Source organism: Elephas maximus, chromosome 17 (assembly GCF_024166365.1).
Source record: "Elephas maximus indicus isolate mEleMax1 chromosome 17, mEleMax1 primary haplotype, whole genome shotgun sequence".
Taxonomy (NCBI): domain Eukaryota; kingdom Metazoa; phylum Chordata; class Mammalia; order Proboscidea; family Elephantidae; genus Elephas; species Elephas maximus.
The window spans coordinates 26,608,027-26,622,099 of NC_064835.1; positions in this window are offsets into that span (position 1 = coordinate 26,608,027).

Below are 14,073 nucleotides of genomic sequence, written 5' to 3' on the forward strand. Positions count from 1 at the left end.
TTATTCCTACCCAAGATCTTCTAAATGGTCCCTTAACTGCTGCCACCACCATCAAAATCATGCCACCAAATACTAATGAATCCTAGGAAGTCTTCTAACTGTTTTACTAAATTTTCTCATTTTCTCAAATGAGAAAGCTTTGATTTAGAGAGGCTAAGTAATTTCTCAGGCTTACATAGCCGGTAAACTTGCAACACTGAGATTCAAACTCATAACTCATTATCCTCGTTCTCTTGGCTGATATTGTGTTTGCACAGCCTATACTTTATCCAAATTATAATTTTCCATTTTCAATTATCTTTTGAAATTTTGGAATTCATTCCAGATGACCAAGGAGATATTAGGCACTGCTGCAGTCTTTGTTCCTCCCTAAATAACTGATCGATCTGCTTCTGCTGCCAACCTGACTCACTAAATCCAATTGGCATTTGGTACATTGTCTTCTCACTTCTGCCTAGAACAATATCAGAGATTCATATTAAAGTATCAGTGGCCATGCCCTGCAAAAGATATGTAGACATTCTTTTAATTGTTATAGCTTTAGAAGCTATATTATAACAGTATTTGTCATTTTTAAGTATCTTGGGCACTATGAAACCCTGGTGGTGCAGTGGTTAAGAGCTCAGCTGCCAACTAAAAGGTTGGCAGTTCAAATCCACCAGCCGCTCCTTGGAAACACCATGGGGCAGTTCTGCCCTGTCCTATAGAGGTGCTCTGAGTTGGAATCTACTCAAAGGCAATAGGTTTGATTTTTTTTTTTTTTTTTTGCTTTGCTTTATATTTCATCAGTCAGACATGGAAAAGTGAAATAACTCTAGATTTCTCAAGTAGAAAGGGATTCCATACTGAATATTATATTCTCAGTTTTTGAGTTTGTTTTTTAATAATTGGATAAGCAGGGATTAGGGAGCCCTACTGGACTATTAAGTCCAAAGAGGCACCAGAATAGATATGACCTAGAGATCAGAAAACTCCGACTGCTGCTGTCACTACCTCCACCATGAAAAGTGATTCTCACATCCATAAAACTGGTAAATAAACAACAGAAACTGAGACCCACATTCTAGACAGATGGGCCTCCATAGCCTTGCTTGTCAACAGCAATTGCAGCTGAAGAATGGTTGCCACCTCACTTTCACCTCCCAAAGCTCACATGAGTGCATTTAATTAGTAAAAACTAATTCACACTCAGAATTCTAGCTGCAAAACACCTCTGGAATTTTCATCCTCTCTGAATAGGAGTGCAGAATGGAGTCATTCCAAAATGTCCACCATATCCATTTTCTCCTACATGATCTCTCTTAGAACTGAGAAATCTAGCATTGACGAACTCCTCATAAAGGAATAAACCCGAACCTGTTGCCATCAATCCTGACTCATAGTGACTGTATAGGGCAGAGTCAAACTGTTCCATAGAGTTTCCAAGACTGTAAATCATTACAGAAGAATAAAATGTCTGTATTACCTAAGGTGAAAAACGGATTTTTTTCATTAAAAACTTCAAAGTTTAAACTCATAAAGCAAAAAATTTGGGTGAATTTGATTACATCACAGCTAAGAAACCCCCATGCACTATAGAAATAGAAAGATAATAGAATGGCAGATGATATTTGTTGAGTCTAAAACTCACACGTGATTGATAACCACAATATACAAGTAAATCCTGAAAGTCAGCAACAAAAAGCTCAACAGAAAAAATGGCAACATATAAGAACAGGCAATAATATAAGAGAAAATCCAAAATGCTACCAAACTTATGGAGAGATGTCCAAATGGATTACTGGTCAAAGAAGTATAAACGAGATTTCTCTTTATACCTACCAGACTGGCAAAAACTAGATCTGGTAGACATGTAGGAATGTAAAATCTTCATGCACTTCTGGCCATTATGGATAGCAATATAACATTATTTGGGGAAATGTAGAGTATGTACTCCCAGGATCTAGCAATCCTGGAGCAGGATATATATCCCAAAGGAATTCCCTCACAGGCCATAAAATGGCCATGTATAAACATGTTCACTGTAGCATTATTTGTATGGTAAAGTTGTTCATCATCTAGAGGGTAGACTGTTAAATATGGAGGGACATCATGAAGACTGTGAAACAATGAGGTAGTTGTTGACATAGGAACATGGATAGACCTTAGAGGTACAGTGTTGTGTAAAAAGGTACAAGATATAAAACACAATTTATTTATATTGAAATACATAGTAATGCCAATATACATTTGTCAAATATATATATGTCGACTTGAAGGCACTGGGTTTGGTTTTTTTTTTTTTTTTGCGGTATCAGGAGGGAAAAGTCCCTGGAGAAAGACATCATGCTCAGTACAGTGGAGGGTCATTGAAAAAAGATGAAGACTCTCAACTACATGGATTGAAACAGTGGCTGAAACAATGGGCTCAAGCACAACAACGATTGTGAGGATGGTGCAGAACCAGGCAGTGTTTCATTTCATTGTCACTATGTGTCAGAACTGACTTGACAGCACCTACTATGTGTCAGAACTGACTTGACAGCACCTAACAACAGCTTAACAAGAAAAAGACAAACAACACAATCAAAAAATGAGCAAACGACCTGAATAGATATTTCATCAACAAGCACATGAAAAGATGCTCAACATCATTAGCTATTACCAAAACCAAACCAAACCCGTTGTCATCAAGTGGATTCCAACTCACAGCAACCCTATAAGACAAAGTACAACTGCCCCATAGGGTTTTCAACGAGTGGCTAGTGATTCAAACTGCTGACCTTTTGGTTAGCCACCGAGGGCTTAACCACTGAGCCATGAATTGACTCAATGGTGATCAGTTTGGTTTAGGCATTAGCTGTTAGAGAGATGCAAATCAAAGCCACAATGAGATACTACTTCAATTCCACTAAGATGACTAAGATAAAAGAAAAAAAAACTGAAAATAAATAAGTTAGCAAGCATGTGGACAAATCAGAACACTTATCAATTGCTAGTGGCAGTGGCATTACCAGGGTTGGTGTCACCCTGTGCAGTAACTCAGGTTCTCACCAGCCTGGTGGGCAGGGTGATGGGTAAAGCCCTCCTCCCCCACCTCCATGAGTAAAGCAGCCCACCCTGTCCCACCTTATCCCCTGTAAGAGCCCCAGGCCACACAGACATACTCTTTGCAGCCCCCCCCCCCCACTTTGTGGATCCCCACAGCTCCTCCCCTCTCTCATTGGACAAGGTGAACACTCTCCTCTCCTGGGTGGCAGTAAGGAGGTTGTGATGAGTAACTGCACGGGATTACTAATGACACCAACCCTGCTGAGCCACGGCCTTGGCAGCCCCTCCCTTGTGACACCTGCCCACCCACTGCCACCACCGACCCTGGGGACAATGTCAGGGCATGAGATCTGCACCCCTCGCACCCTCCTAGTGATCCCACTGGCTGGTGGGAATGAAAAATGATACAGCCACTGTGGAAATGGTACATTTTTCCTCCAAAATTAAACATGATGGAAGCTATCATAAAAAAAACCCAGAAACCCAGTGCCATTGAGTCGATTCCGACTCATTGCAACCCTATAGGACAATATGACCCAGCAATTCCACTCTTAGGTATATACCAAAGAGACTTGAAAGCAGTGACACAAATAGAAGCCTGTATACCAGTGCTCATTGCAGCACTATCCACAATAGCCAAAATGTGGAAACAACCCAAATGCCTATCAACAGTTAAACAAAATGTGGTATATACACACAATGGAATATTACACAGCCATAAAGAGAAATGAGGTTCTGATGCATGCCACAACATTGATAAAACCTGAAAACATTATTCTGAATGAAATAAGTGAGTCACAAAAAGACAAATACTGTAGGATCTCACTAATATGAAATATCTAGACTAGGCAAATATCTAGAGATCAGAGTTTAATAGTGGTTGCCAGGAAAGACAGGAAAAAGGGGCAATCATTTTTTGGGTAGCATTGAGTTTTTGTTTATGGGGATGAAAAAGTTATCAACAGGTAATTGATGACGGCTGTACAACATGGTTGGTGTAATTGGTCTCACTGAATTGTACACATGAAAAATGTTGAAGTGGCTAATGTTTTATCTATGTCTTTAAAACAATAAATTAAAAAAAAGAGAATCCTTTCTCAGTCTGGATTTGGAGAGGCAGAACAGTGATCCTGGGTAGTGAGGTTAAAGGTTGCCTCTGCTGAAGGAACTGGGGAAAGGTAACCCCTGTGGGGTACCACGAGATGGCAATAATTAAACAACACCCCATAATTCAAATTCTCTAGAAACACACCACATTTATTTCCCTTTTGGCAGGAACCTCCTGACCTTGTGTCAAGATACATCACAGTGCTGCAAGTTTATGGTCATTTGTCCAGTCATGAGGAAAAGCAGAAACTATCATAGGTCTGTATTCTGACAGGCGGAGATCATGAAGAACACTCAAGTGAAAAGGACAGGGGAATCTCCAAGAAAGAGTCTGGGGAAATTGGTCCAATTATCTCTCCCCACTGTGAAAGTCAACATCCAGTTCTAAATATTTTTTATGCAGTGTTTCAGAAGAAATTTTTGATTAAAAAAATCCCTGTAGAGGGGTGGCCAAGATGGTATTCCTTCAATTCCTGGAGCCTTCTTTTTCACCAATGCCTTCAGTGCAGTTTGGACTTCTTCCTTCGGTACCACTGGTTCCTGATCATATGCCACCTCCTGAAATGTTTGAAAGTCCACCAGTTCTTATTGGTATAGTGACTCTGTGTATTCTTTCCATCTGGTTTTGATGAATCCTGTGGATTTAATATTTTCCCTATAGAATCCTTCAATATTGCAACTGGAGGCTTGAATTTGTTCTTCAGTTCTTTCTGCTTGAGAAATGCCAAGCCTGTTCTTCCCTTTTGGTTTTCCATCTCCAGGTCTTTGCACGTGTCATTCTATTACCTTACTGTGTCTTCTCCAGCTGCCCTGTGAAATCTTCTGTTTGTCTCTTTTACTTCATTATTTCTTCCTTTGGCTTTAGCTGCTCCACATTCAAGAGCAAGATTCAGAGTCTCTTCTGACAGCCATTTTGGTATTTTCTTTCTTTCCCGTCTTTTTAATGACCTCTTGCTTTCTTCATGTTTGATGTCTTTGATGTCATTGCACATCCGTTCTAGTCTTCTGTCATTAATGTCAAATCTATTCTTGAGAAGGTCTCTAAATTTGGGTGGGATATACTCAAGGTCATACTTTGGCTCTCATGAACTTGTTCTAATTTTCTTCCATTTCAACTTGAACTTGCATACGTGTAAATCTTTTCATGAGTTTTTATAATAGTGGTCTCATATACTATTTGTCCTTTTTTGGTTGACGTATTTCACTCAGCATAATGCCCTCCACATTCATCCATGTTATGAGATGCTTCGCAGATTCATCATTGTTCTTTATCATTGCATAGTAGTTCATTGTGTGCATGTATGATAATTTGTTTATCCATTCTTCTGTTGACGGGCACTTAGGTTGTTTTCATCTTTTTTGCTATTGTGAATAATGCTCCAATGAACATGTGTGTTAATATGTCTATGTATGTGGCTGCTCTTATTTCTCTAGGATATATTCCTAGGCGTGGGATGGCTGCATCATATGGTATTTCTATTTCTACCTTTTCAAGGAAGCACCATATCATTTTCCATAATAGTTGTACCATTTTACATTCGCACCAGCAGCGCATAAGAATCCCAATGTCCCTGCAGTCCTTCAACATTTGTTACTTTCTTTCTTTTTTTTTTTTTTTTTTGCCTGTGATCTCGGGTTGAGATGGTATCTCATTGTAGTTTTTATTTACATTTCTCTAATCACGAGCATTTCTTCATGTATCTGTTAGCTATCAGATTGTCTTCTTTAGTGTGGTGTCTACTCATATCCTTGGCCTATTTTTTCTTTAATTGGATTATTTGTCTTTTTGTTGTAGACATGCTGGATTTTCCTATAGATTTTAAAGATTAGAACTTTGTCGGATTTGTTATAGCCAAGAATTTTTTCCTGCTCTTTCAGTTCTCTTTTTATTTTTTTAGTGAAGTCTTTTGGTGAGCATAAGTGCTTAATTTTTAGACAATCCTAATTATCTAGCTTATTTTCTGGTGTTTGTGCATTGTTAGTTATGATTTGTATCCTATTTAGGCCAAGTATCAGAGCTTCTAGTGTTGACCCTATTTTTAATTCTGTGATCTTTAGAGTTTTTGGTCTTCTATTTAGGTCTTTGATCCCTTTTGAATTAGTCTTTGTGTATAGTGTGAGGTATGAGCTGTTTCATTTCTTTACAAATAGACATCCAGTTTTGTCAACACCATTTGTTAAAAAGACTCATTTTCCCATTGAATGGACTCTGGGCCTTTGTTGAGGATCAGGTGACCACAGGTGGATGGATTTACTTATGGGTTTACAATTCCTTTCATTTGGTTAATGTGTTTGTCATTGAACAAGTACCAGGCTGTTTTGACTACCATAGCTCTATAGTAGTTTCTCAGGTTTGGTAGTGTGAGTCCTCTTACTATATTCTTCTTCTTCAATAGTGCTTTACTTCTCCGTGGCCTCTTTCCTTTCCACATAAAGTTAATGACTAGTTTTTGCATCTATTTAAGGAATGCTATTGGCATTTGGATTGGGATTGCATTGTATTTGTAGATTGCTTTGAGGAGAATTGACATTTTCACAACACTGAGTCTACTTCTCCATGAGCATGGTATGTTTTTCCATCTATGTAGGTTGGTTTCTTACAATAATATTTTGGTTTCAGCAATAATATTTTGAAGTTTTCTTTGAATAGGCCTTTTATGTGCCTGATTAGATTTAGTCCTAAGTATTTTTAGGGGCTATTTTTATTATAAATGATATTGCTTTCTTGATTTCCTTTTCATAGTTCTTTTTATCGGTGTATAGGAATCCAACTGATTTTTCTATGTTTATCTTGTATCCTGCTACTCTGCTGAATCTATTAGTTCCAGCGGTTTTCTTGTGGAGTCTTTTGGGTCCTGCATGTATTCATGATATTAGGGAAGTTTTCTGTCACCAAATCTTCAGTGATCCTCTCTGTGTTTTCTATTTTCTCCCCCAGTTCTAGAACTATGGTCACATGCAAATTTTTGCTTTTGATTGTATCCCACATCAGTCTCAGGGTTTCTTCATTCTTTACTCTAGTTTTTCCTCCAAGCAAAGTGGTATCCAAGGATTTGTCTTCAATTTCACTGATCTTGTCTGCTATTGTTTCAAATCTGCTCCTAAAACCTTCTAATGCACTGTCCATTTCTGAAATATTGTTTATCTTTTAGACTTCAAATTGCTGTTTTTGTATGATTTCTAGTTGTGTATTCATTTTGATATTTTGTTCCTGTATTAATTTCCTGAATTCTTCCATTGCTTTGTCTATGTTTTCTCTGTATTTTCCATGATTTTGTCTGTTTTTTTTCCCTCATTTTATTCTGTATTTTCCATCATCTGTTTCCTAATTTCCTCGAGACCCCTCAGTATTAGAGTTTTGAATTCCCTATCAGGTAGTCCCAGTACCTTTTCCTCTACCAGGAGGTCATCTAGTGTTTTGTTTCTATCATTTCTGGAGCTATCATTTTGTACTTTTTTATATGTTTTGATGCTGCCTGCTACCTCTGGGACATTCAGGAATTATTTTCTTTGATTATTGATTGTAGATTTGTTTGCTTCATCCTGCTTTTTTTATTTGGTTATGTCTGGGCAGGTGGACTGGGTTTATTTTGTAGCTTCCTTATCTGTGGGCATGATTGTTCTCACCACCTTGTCCCGGAGGGCCAGCCACTCAGCTGTGGTGCAGCAGGGCAGGACTAGCTGGGGGGAGAGGTGGTGATAGGTAATTTGTGGCATGAACTGGGGCTGATAGAGTGGGGCAAGGGAGCAGTGCAAGGCAGGGACCGGGAGCCTGGGAGTCCCCATGCAGCTGCTTAGGCGTGCAGTGCTCAGTGTGTGGTGCAGATAGGCAGGAATGAAGGCAGAGGATATGGTGTGTGGAGCTAAGTGGGTAAGAGAAAGAAGAGAGAGAAACAAAAGCAAAAAAAAAAAAAACTTTAATAAAGAAGGAAAAAAGGTGGTAAATGTATATAAAATATCAGCACAGTAATATTCAGTGGGTGGGGGTGAGGCTGACACAGCAAGGCTGCGCGTCAGTGGCTGTCAAGCCAAACCATGCAGCTCGGTCTCTAGAGAAGGGGTGTGGGCAGAGTGCAGGGCTAGGTGGGTGGGAGAAAGGAAAGGAAAGAAGGGGAGAGAAGAAACAAGAAAAAATGAAACAAAAAGAACAAACCAAAATAAATATCATGCTGAGGAGGCCAGGCATTGGGGGTAGGATGAAACTGAGGTGGCAGTGAGCTGATGCCTCTCTCAACATGTGGCACAGCGCAGTCCATCAGGAAAGGGTAGAGGTAGTGCAGGGCCCAGGTAGGAGGGAGAAAAGGAAAGGTAAAAAAAAAAAAATTAAAAACATGGCACTGAGGGAGCCAGCCTGATGGTATAGACCCAGGGAAGCTCTGTGCCAGAGGCTCTCTAGCCTAGCAGGACAGCACAGCCCATCAGGAAAGTGAGGGTGGCACACATGGCTAAGTGGGTGGGAGAAAGAAAAGGAAGGAAGGGAGATAGAGACAAGAAACAACAAAAACAAAAATGACTGAGGAAGCTGGTTGGTGACTGAAGTTCAGATCCAGGAAGGCCATGTACCAGAGACTCTCTAGCTAAGTGGTGCAGCATGGTCCTTCAAGAAGGGGCAGGGGTGGACACACAGGGCTAGATGGGCAGGAGAAATGAAAGGAAGGAAGGGGGAGAGGGAGAAAAAAAAGAATGAAACAAACAAACTAAAAAAATATGACTCTGAGATAACCAGTTGCTAGGGGTAGCATAGAACCGGGGAAGCCATGTGCCAGTGGCTCTGTAGCTAAACAGTGTGGTAAGGCCCTTCGAGAATGAGCAGGGTCAGTGCATGGGGCTAGGTGGATGGGAAACAGGAAAGGAAGGACAGGAGAGAGAGAGAGAAGAAAAAACACACAAACAAAAAAAATGGACCAGATCCATAGACACATCCAAACTCTCCAAGGGACCACATTGCTGGACCACAGGCTGTGGCAACCACGGTCTCAGGGAATATCTAGATCAATTGGCATAACAATGTGTATAGAGAAAATGCTCCACATTCTACTTTGGTGAGTGGCATCTGGGGTCTTGAAGGCCTGTGAGCAGCCATCTAGGACACTCCACTGGTCTCACCCCTTCGGGAACAAGGAAGAGTGAGGAAAACTAAAGACAGGGGAAAGGTTAGTCCAAACGACTAATGGACCACATCTACCACGTCCTCAACCAGACTGAGTCCAGTAAAACTAGATGGTGCCCACCTATCACACTGGCTGCTCTGGCAGGGATAACAATAGAGTGTCCTAGACAGGGCTGGAGAAAAATGTAGAACAAAATTCTAACTCGAAAAGAAAGACCAGAGTTGCTGGCCTGACACAGACTGGAGAAACCCTGACAGTATGGGCGCTTCTAAATCCAAAGATAATTAATCATAGATTAAGTGGAATCTGCAGATGCTGGAAAAGAAAAAGAAAGCAGAAATCTGAGAGTACAAATTAGGATGGAGCCAAGGTTTGCCTTTGAAGGATCTGCCAACCCTTGAAGGCCAGGAGCCTAGGTTTTCACATATGAACAAAGTCTGGGGTCCAGGAGAATGGATGGTGGAGGGTAAGATTTGAGGCCACCTCACCTCCCCACCACCCTCATAAATCCATGAACAAAAAGGTAAAAACTGAGTGAATGAACTGAAAAATACCCACAAACAAAGGGAGATGGTGAGGTGCAGACTGGTCTCAACCTTGGCTCTGGGGGGAAGAGGAGGAAAAAATAGAAGAAAAACCTTGTTTCCTGAAAATCCCAATTACAGTCTGCATTCACATGAATATGGACCTGGAATTCACACTACCTATGTGGTCAAGGGAGCCTCAGTGGTGTAGCAGTTAAGAGATACAGCTACTAACCAAGAGGTCAGCAGTTCCAATCCACCACCTACTCATTGGAAACCCTAAGGGGCAGCTCTTCTCTGTCCTATAGGGTCACTCTGAGTCAGAATAGACTCTGTGGCAAATAGGTTGTTGTTGTTATTTTGTTATACAATTCATAAGAACCCATGGTAGTGCAGTAGTTAAGTACTGAGGTGCTAACCAACAGGTCAGTGGTTAGAACCCACTAGCGGCTCCACAGGAGAAAAATGTGGTGGCCTTCTTCTGTAAAGATTACAGGTTTGAATCCCTACGTGGCAGTTTTACTTTTTCCACTAGGGTTGCTATGAATCAGAATCAATTCGATAAAACAGGTTGGTTTGTTTTTTTGTTTTTGTACAATTTATAAAACCCCAAGCCAAAAATTTATTTATATTAGAGGCAAAACAATTCCTTCAGTTCAAAATGAGAATTCTGCTACTGTAACATGAAAATTGCTAGTCTTGATAGAAGAGAATTTGAGTAATGTAGGAATATCTCTTTCTTTACCTTTCTACACTTTTCTATACCCTCTCTTTAAAAATCCAGCCATGGTTTTTAAAACCTCTCAGAGCACCTTGGCTCCACAGGACCAGACCAGCCATGCTACCTGGGCTGTACCAGGGTGGGCAAAAAGAAACCCAGTGCACATTTTCACAAACAAGGCAACAACATATCAGCCAGGTTCAGTGCCCCAGGATGCTCAGGGACCTGGCCTTGAAACAACAGGGAGAAATGGGAAAAGATCTAGATACACTGCAATCATCCTCCTTCACTTTGGCCATCACCAGGAACGAACAAGAGGAGAAGCAGTTCTCAAAATATTCAGCTCTCAAGGCTCTGTGTTAGTGTTTTAGGCTGCGTTCTTGAAAGAAGCAAAACCAGTGAACTGTGTGTGTGTGTCTGTGTGTGTGTGAGTGTACAGTGAGAGATTTATCCCAAGGAAAATGGCTAATGTGTGTGTAGAGGCTGGCAAGTACTGAGTCCATTGGTCAAGCATCAAGCTGGAGGCATCTCCTGACTCACATACCTGGAGGGGCTGAGGAACCCAAGATTAGCAAGTAAGATGGCAGGCCTCTGGCTCACAAGCTGCAGAGGCCTACAACCTCCAACAAAGGCAGGTAAGACTGCAGGCTGGTGATTCACAGGCTGGAGAGTATGACAAATCCCAAAAATGACAGGTAAACTGTTAACTCAAGTCTCAAGAACTGGAGGTCAGATGATGAGGAGCCAGACATAGGATCCAAAGCAAAAGCATTGCTGGAACATCCATTTTATATACTGGAGGCAGGCCACACCAGCAAGGAAACTCCCTTTCAACTGATAGGTTGCTCACAGCAGATTTCATCGTGGAGGACGTTAAATCATTACATAACTGACAAAATACATCATTACTGCCAAACCACTGGGAATCATGGTCCAGCCAAACAGGCACATAACCTTATGCACTGCAACCCACCTCTTCTCAACATGGCACCTATACACATCTCTTTAAACTATACATAATCTTCAAATAAAGACAATTATGAAGTCATACTTGCATGTAACATAATACAACTAACATGTACAATGAAAAACACACTAGATCCATTTACATTTCATATTTTATAAGTGAAGAAAACAAAAATACTTGATGCACACGTACAAGGAAGAAATACCCATAAAAATTACAGTCCTCTTTTCTGCAACTGGACATGTGGTCGTAGCTGGTATTTAGAACCACCTTCTTCCACCAACTGTTCCATATTCCCTTTGCCTTAAGCAGGCACCTCAGTTGGTCATGGTTCTTTGCCTGATGTGGTGAACGAAACCTTCATTCATGAAGAGTATGGACCATTACTAGTCATGTAGGATTTGGGTTGCTGTGGTTTTCCATTGACTTTAATCACAGGGTATGGTACCATTAAGAAACATCCTAAGGGATCTTCTTTATTCCAGACATACTCTTCTTTATGTCTATTATGTAATATCAACCAGATCTCCTCATGGTAATCCAGATCAATCACACTAGCCAACACAGTAACTTCCTTCTTTGCCTGTTGAACAAGAGGCATGAGGAACCCAAAGTGGCGGGGTAGATTTCTTAAGTCCAGTTCAATGGAATCATTGTGTGTCTCCTGCTGGAAGCATTCCTTCCTTTGGAACTAAGACCTCCACCTGTGAAGCACAGGGTCATGGGGACAGGAAGCAAACATTTTGCTAATGGATCACTAGGGATAATACTGGTGCCATCCCCATTTCCATTTCTTGATTGACGGACCCATGAATCCTGGCTATGGGAAAAAGAGCACCATATATTGGACCTTGGTTTAGTGCATATACAGGCTCCTAGAGAACATTGCTCCAACCCTGCAAGGTATTGCCACCTAGCTGGCTCAATAACTGTGTCTTTAGGAGGCCATTCCATCATTCTATCAAACAAGTTGCTTCAGGATAGTGGGGAACATGGTACGACCAGTGAATTCCATTAGCATGGCCCATTACCACATTTCATTTGCTGTGAAGTGAATATCTTGATCTGAGGTGATAATCTGTGGGATACCACGACAGTGGATAAGGCATTCTGTAACACCATGGTTGGTAGTTTTGGCAGAAGCATTGTGTGCAGCAAAGACAAATCTGTATCCAGAGTAAATGTCTATTCCACTAAAAACAAAACCCTCCCCTTTCAATGATAAAAGCCATCGAATGTAATCAATCTGCCACTAGGTTGCTGGCTGATCACCTCAAGGGATGGTGCCATATCGAGGAATCAATACTCGTCTCTGCTGCTGGCAGATTGGGCACTCAGCAGTGGCTGTAGCCAAGTTGGCTTTGGTGAGTGGAAATCCATGTTGCTGAGCCTATGTATGAATTCCATCCCTGCCCCCATGGACACCTTGTTCATGAGCCCACTGGACAGTGATGGGAGTAGCTGGGAAACAGGATAACTGGTTTCCACAGAACCCATCATCCTATCCATTTGATTGTTAAAATCCTCCTCTGCCAAGGTCACACTTTGATAAGCATTTATGTGAGACACAGATACCTCACATCTTTGGCCCATTCAAAGAGGTCAGCCCACATACCTCTTCCCCATACCTCCTTGTCATCAATTTTCCAATGATGTTCCTTCAGAATCTCTGACCATCCAGCCAAAACATTAGTCATAGCCCATTAGTCAGTATACAATCACACATCTGGTTATTGATCTTTCCAAGAAAAGTGAACAACTAGGCACACTGCTCAAAATTCTGCCTATCCATAGGGTTTGTCTTCACCACTATCCTTCAGAGAGGTCCCAGAAAGGGGACACAGTGCTGCCACTGTCCACTTTCAAGTAGTGCCTGCATGTTGTGAAGAACCATCTGTAAACCAGACACAAGATTTCTCTTCTTCAGTCAATTGATCATAAGGAACTCCTCTTTAGGCCATAGGTGCAGACCGGTAAAGAACAGGTAATGTGACAGGAGTGGAGACCATGGGCAGTTGGGGCATGCAATGTACTTGTGGCTTCAGTTCCTGCTTAGGCCCGATCTCATGTATACCGCTTCCATTTAATCATGAAGTCCTGCTGTGCACTTCCTACTTTATAACACTGTGGATCAGACCACACTCACTTCATGATGGGCAGCTCAGGCCACATGGTGATTTGGTGGCCATGGTTAAGGGTTCAATCTCTACTAAGGCTGTTTCTCAAAAGGAGAATCTGCAGAGGATAGCAGGGCTTTCCTCTAAAAGCCTAAGGGTCTGCACTGTGACTCACCAACAGGACCCTGTCAAAGACTCCAGATAGCATCTCAATCTGCCACTGACACTTCAGAGCCATTGGAGCAGCTGAATCATATGGCCCAAGTGGCAGAGCAGCTTGCACAGCATCCTGAACCTGTTGTAGAGCTTTCCCTTATTCTTGGCCCATTTCAAAACTAGCAGCTTTATGAGTCAGAAAAAATAGGCCAGACTAGCACAACCTAATGAGGGTTAGGATGCCTACAAAATCCAAAGGCATTAACCAGGTGTGGTATCTTCTTTCCAGTTGTAGGAGGGTCCAGATGCAAGATGCATCCTTCACTTCAGAAACAATATC